The 6,722-nt window shown below is 37.0% G+C and overlaps 1 long non-coding RNA gene and 1 pseudogene across 1 annotated transcript; both read right to left on the reverse strand.

Moving 5' to 3' along the window:
- The window catches only part of LOC105160112, a 7,355-nt pseudogene extending 3,986 nt beyond the window's left edge, over positions 1 to 3,369 (reverse strand).
- On the reverse strand, positions 2,042 to 4,558 carry LOC105160113. Its single transcript, XR_847674.2, has 3 exons — positions 4,425 to 4,558; positions 3,137 to 3,277; positions 2,042 to 2,090 (listed from the first exon to the last, which is right to left on the reverse strand). It is a non-coding gene; the product is annotated as an uncharacterized LOC105160113 (long non-coding RNA).

The raw sequence follows: 6,722 nt of genomic DNA on the forward strand, positions 1-6,722 counted from the left end.
TCGAGCATCTCAGTTCTCGCACTTTCAAACTGACACAAAACTGGAAAGGTTCGCATTATGTTAGCAACAATAGTAGTGGACGGTTCAGTGGCATGAGTTGTTGGTTGGACCACACACATGCAACGGGAAAGGAGGGTTGCAAGAAGAGGTATTCCACCATCTCTCACAAGCTCTTCACCATTCAATGATGAGGACTCGCACCTGAAAGTTAAATATGTGGAAATAGCATAAGCAAAAGTACATTTACAAAGTACTTATCTAAAGAAGAATGATATGGAAATTAAAGGCAGATGATGAAATTACGCCAACCAAACAAGCTCCGAGGATGCAACTAGAAGATGTGCTTGATCAGAGGAAAGAAAATTGTTATCATCCTTGTCCACTGTAATGGCACTTAAGAGCATAGGATATCCAGCATATTTGAATGGCATCAATACCCATATCGCCTATATAGAACACTGGCCCTTTAAGAGAAGCAACAACCTCCAACTCTGGGGACCTTGCAATCCTTGCACGGTCACCTAAGGGAGAGGAATAAGAAAGCAGTAGATCACTAAAAAGAAAATATGAAACATGGAACTCAAATATGAAGAAATACAACCAATTAAAGAGGATTGCATTCCAGCCAAAGACATGCCTCATAAAAACCCTCATATGTAGGGTTCAACTTAGGAATTTTGTCCAACTTTGCTGATCATATTCCAAGAAGTTTACTGATTGCAGAACGAAATATTAGATGCAGGCAACAAAACCGAAGGGAAACATATGTAAGTAGTCCAAACCTCATAGGAAAGCCCTATGATTTACATTTTCACTCTTCCGCAAAAGCCACTTAAATTTATATATTTAAATTTATTTCTTGGTCCACACCTTAAATTGAGGTAGTATCATATCTAAGAATTAAATATATATATATATATAGTCCCGTGTCCTTCCTAGTTCCAAGATATATTTAAAATCAATACCGATATCCATTTATGTGTAAAAAAGCATTTGGCTCATCTTGACAGCATAAATACCTTTCGAGCACTTTCTACCAGTCAAATAAACAGCTTAATTGTGAAAACGGCGTCTAAACAAGTCGACTAATTCATTGGAAATAAGATCTGGCAGCTTATAAGATCCCTTGTCTATATGTTCTTTTTTTTTCTCAAGCTTAATCATATAGTCTCCGTTTTTTATGAGTAACAACAGATCCTCACACAGGATCAAGGAATTTGGCATACCTGCAAGCACTCATAAGCATTCTGCACTGCCAGAAACTTCTCCCTCCCTTCAGGATTATTGTTTGGATGATACTTCATTGCAAGTTTCCTATACTGTCTCTTGAGCTTTTCCTCATCAATATACTCAATCTGCTTTGATATATTAGGTATCTCCTCAACTGACTCAAAACTTGGTTTCTTAGGGGCGTCGTCTCTGGATACTTCATCAATGGAGATCTCTAGTATCTTGCAAGCTTCTTCTTCAGAAAGGCCCACTGGCCTTCGAGTTAACTCTTCTCTCCACATTACTAGCAATATTTGCAAAAACTCAACATGTTCAACAATAGGCCAATTAGGAAATCTAATTTCATCACATAAGTTTCGAAGATAATAAAGATGACACCACATTTCATCTTTCAGCTCTGGATATGTCACTGGTGGCATTGGAGCATAGTCATATAAGGAATCACAATGCTGTCCCAATTTCTGAGGGAAATCACCAAGATGCTGAAGAACCTAATCAAATAAAACTGAGAGTTAAATGCAGCACTTATTTGCATTGAGGATGACTCAACTACCACCATGTTTTAGAATGTAAGTACTAAATGTTAACAAAAGATGCTTGGGGTGAAAGACAAGTAGCAAACTCCAGTTGCAGATTCAGGGCTACCTGACGGATCAGATTTTCTGCTCGCATCTTGTGTGTCCAAATAATCTCAGGAGTGTCAGAATCAGAAACCATTGCTGCGGGAAAAGCAACTGGGCCGCTACGTTCCAGTACATAAAGCAATGACTCAGGTAAGAGGCCGCCCAAAACACTTCGTTTCACCAAAGGTAGAGAAGAGCAACAGCATCAACAATAGTTGGTTCACCAGAAAGCATTGCCTGCACATAAGAAATAGAGGAAAGAGTTTGGTTCATTAACTGAAGCTCTGAAATTGAGAAACAATGTGCATATTGAGGGAGCCAACATCGAGCCACTGCCTAGTTCACCTTAAAAACAAAAGAAAAAATAACGAAAACATCTCAAACCTGTGTGGAAGGCAAAGAAAGGAACAAAAGTTACCCCACTTCCAAAGTGAAAGTGTTATAATATAATTACCATGAAAAGGCACAAGAGAATATGAAAAGTTGCATCTTTAAAACACCAGGAGTTTAAGGATACTCGTAAACATGGATATCCTAAGTGCATATTACAGGAAAACTATATCTTAGTTTAAGGAGGTGCAATAGTTCCAGTGACCCTTCTACAGTTGTTTGCTCAATCAGTCTCCAATGTGCATCTCATGTGACGATAAGCATAAATTCCGGACAACTGACTCCCATTTTAAATGGCTTGCAAGGCAACCGGTTTATTGTAGGATAAAGCTCTGATCCTATTTTACTCTACGTGCCACACATCAATATTTTATGTAACCAAGCTCATAACCAAAGGAATGCTTTAAGGGGCCCAGTGCTTTATGTACGTTAAAGAATGGCCTGCTCATTGAAGCGAGTAAAGATTTGAGGGAAGGGGAAAACAAAATGAACAGCCCTTCATAATTCTTTTGAACCAACTTGTACCAGATCTACGTACAAGCAATATTTAGAACTCTTTTAACAGAAGCCGGAAATGCTGTACACCACCCTCGCATATCCATCAACATAATCCTTGACTTACTATCCCTAAGCGAATACAAATCATAGAACTGCCAGATTGAAAATCTCAAATATTTGAGGACAAAGGTTGATGGAACTTATTTGAAACCACATATCAACCTTTACATTTTTCAGGCTATCCAGGTAAATAAACAAAAGATACAATAATAAGCATAACTTTCTGCGTTTTTAGCAATTTTTTATTTTAATAAGTCTGCGTAGATTTTTCAGTTGGCCAAATTGGGACAAGAGCACACACAACCAATAGAAGGACAGACACTTAAAAATATTACTTGTGCAATATGTGGAAGACAACGTGAGCTTGACAAGATCCTCTTTACTCTGGGGGTTGGTGTAACAATCTCTCCAGCATCATCTATACCTGAATGAGCGGCTACCATACTGTGCAATATGGACAATGCCACATCTCCTACCTGAAAAAGAACACGCCCGTTTTAGGAACATTGTAAAACAAGCATACCCAACTATAGGTAGGTGTATCAAGTAAAGACTCCTTCCATGTCATTATTTGTCCCTTTGGCGCAGGAAAAACAGAAATTTCTCTACCATAGATATCCTATTTAAATAACAAAGTAAATAAGAAAGAACCTCGTTCAGTAACTAATTAATAATATATTTAGTCTAAGAAATGTAGATGATCATAAGAGCGAAAAATTCTTCGTTATCACAGTAGAAATTACTTTATTTCATATTCTGTGGCGAAAAACTGCAACAGAATGATCATGATCATAGTCTGTAGTCCAGTAATTAGTCTCTATAGAAACTAGATACTAATTCAATTCCATCAGTTCAGCAGTAGTTTGATATATAAACAACACTACAGTGCTATTGAAGATCCCCAAGATCCACAAAGAGCTAGAGTAGTTCAATACAAGTCAGCAGACATGATGGAAACAGGAAGCACAGAGTTCATGGTGATCCTGATTGGCATCACAGTACCATTCTGGATGATACAGGTATAGAGAAAAGGATACCAATTCAAAGGCCTAAACCCAATGAACTCCAATTCTCAAATTGAACAGCCTGCTTAATTATTTCAAAGTTTCAGATCTAGATCTATTAACAAGTTGCATATTTCAGAGACCAAATGCAATAGAAGGGTTTTGGGGGTAGCTGATCATAAACCAATCTTGACTAGCATAATCATTCATGATACATGTAAAAGAATATGGGGACAATATGTCTACTGTTGTAGACGATTTTAGTATATTGCCATTATTGCACTCAAAAAATCAAAACCATCAAGCATCCTCTAAAATGCTCTCATACTTTATGACTTAGAGATATCCACCAAATTACCTTCATTTAGCTCCAACTAACATGCATCATTCTACAGCGCGACACAGTAATTAGCATTCCAATTGTGATCAAAAGTCATATATTACATAAATGAAGCAATTATTTGCATATATTTCAATTTTAAATAATAATTATTATCTTACCATAGGTTTCGGCACAGGGGCATAACAAGAAAAGGAATGCCAGTAAAATACTAAATTTCCAAGAGACCATTTCTGCGTGATACCAGAAGAGGATCACACATAAGAAAAGAAAACAAACCTAGAACATAACGAGACTGCAAGATCATATGATAACTGGAAGCGAGACACCATTGGAGGACACCTAATAGCTGCACTATGTATTGCAGCTTCTCTTGCAACACTCGACGATTCAATATTAGCCATATCAGCAGCATCTCCACAACAATATTCTAAAACAATAAGATCGAATAAACAGAATAAGCACTTTAATTTCAGATATTGATATTAAATAACTTCTCTAGATAGATCAACATAAATATCGATAGGAATTAAGCCAGTACAAGCGACTTACCACACTCGACGATACAGTAGCCATATCAGCAGCATCTCCACAATAATATCCTAAAAAAACTAGATCGAATAAACAGAATAAGCACTTTAATTTCAGATATTGATATTAAATAACTTCTCTAGATAGATCAACATAAATATCGATAGGAATTAAGCCAGTACAAGCGACTTACCACAAGCAACTTACCAGGACTGAACCCGAGTGATAAGCTCTTGGGAAGTGACAACAAATTCTCGAGCTTTTTGCACCAGTAGTCAATAAAAACATTGATTTAAGAGAGTGACTTACAATGCAACCAAAGATTAAATCACTAAAGATGCAGGGCAACAAAAAGTAACACAGACCTAATTACAAATGATGGTATCTAATTGTATCTGTTGGTTTTCAATGGATAAGAAAATCCCTAGCAAAATGCTAAGTCCTCAAACGTACCTAAGATTTTTACAGTACTTATGTTCCATATATTCTTCTCATGATGTAATCTTTTTTTCATTTAAAACACCTTGCTGTGAGCTCATAACTCAATACCACCCAATATCTATTGTCGAGTATGGACTTGAATTTTACTCCTTCAACACTTCAAGAGCATAAAAAGAAAAATGCAAGAGAGCAGTAACACACCTAGCCCCTCGAAAGAATAGCTCGCACTACCAATGAACTAATGAATGGGTTCTGCATAAGAGTGTAGGGGACAAATGATAAAGATGATATGATAGCATATAAATAGTCACCTGCACCACGGAACACCAGCACTAAGAAGCACATCCAGCGACATCATCTGGTGTTCTCACCAAGTGTAGCAAATGTAACTGAAAGATATCTGATGAACTTCATTAAAGAGTTTAACAGAAGATGGAACACAAAAAAGGAATCTGATTTTATTATCAATTATTAGTTAACAATGATTCCCAACCTCACATACCTGGATAAACCGCATTCATGGGCCAGTATAGATTAGAAGTGAAAAATTTATAATACTTGTCTATATGCACCATGGTAGACTTCTTTAACTCTTACATGCAAGCACATACATTTTCCTTTTAAGGGGCGGTCATGTAAGATGCACTACTGCTATATACTGAACTTGCACCCTCACCCTGCTGGGATGGCAATCTAAAGGGAATAATTCATTAAGATTAAAGAAAACTATAATAATATAGAATTTAAATATAGTTACAATAAATACAAGGCCAGAATCTATCCCCTCCTCCTCCCAACCAAAAATAATAGTCACATAAGAAAAGGCATGCCAAAGTAGAGGATTTTACAGAAAAATTTTCAGCACTAAGAAATGTGACAATTTTTTAATAAATCAATAAAGAAAAGAAAGGACTGCCGCAGTGTCATTAAAGTTATTGCCTCCAACAGAATGAAATACTATGTGCACATAATCTCAAAACACAAACACCGCAACACATTATGCAAATGCTAACTTATCATAACGAGGGTAAGAGGCCAATCACATCACAACACTTCGTTTTGCCAAGTATAGAGGAGGATAATCAAGCTTCCACAAAATCTATGGATTTCAAAGTGTTATCATCCTCGATGCTAGCACAATACCCTTTTATCTCCTCACATCTACCTAGTCGAGACGGATTTCGCTTTTCTTTCTTTTCTTTGGCCACTAATGAATTTTTTTTCTTTTTTCTTCCCCTTTTGCTTTAGTCACGGCTTTTATTTTCTTTTTTTTTCCTTTGTTTTTGCCCGCGACTTGTGTTCTTTAGGCCGTTTTCCGGTCTTTTGACGCGAATGACAACACTTGTGGTGAAGGCACCCGGTTACTCAACCAAAAAACGTCGCATTCTGGCCTTTTGACGCGAATGACAACACTTGTGGTGAAGGCACCCGGTTACTCAACCAAAAGACGTTTTACCTAAAGTGCTTTGCATACTCATAGCTCCGGCCACCGTTTTACGTGAATAACAACATTTGTGATGAAGTTACCCAGTTACTAAGTGACCTAAACCAGCGGAGTAGATGTAATTTCCTTTTTCTTACTTTCCTTTCTTTCTTTCTTTCTTT

Source organism: Sesamum indicum, linkage group LG4, assembly GCF_000512975.1.
Source record: "Sesamum indicum cultivar Zhongzhi No. 13 linkage group LG4, S_indicum_v1.0, whole genome shotgun sequence".
Lineage (NCBI taxonomy): Eukaryota > Viridiplantae > Streptophyta > Magnoliopsida > Lamiales > Pedaliaceae > Sesamum > Sesamum indicum.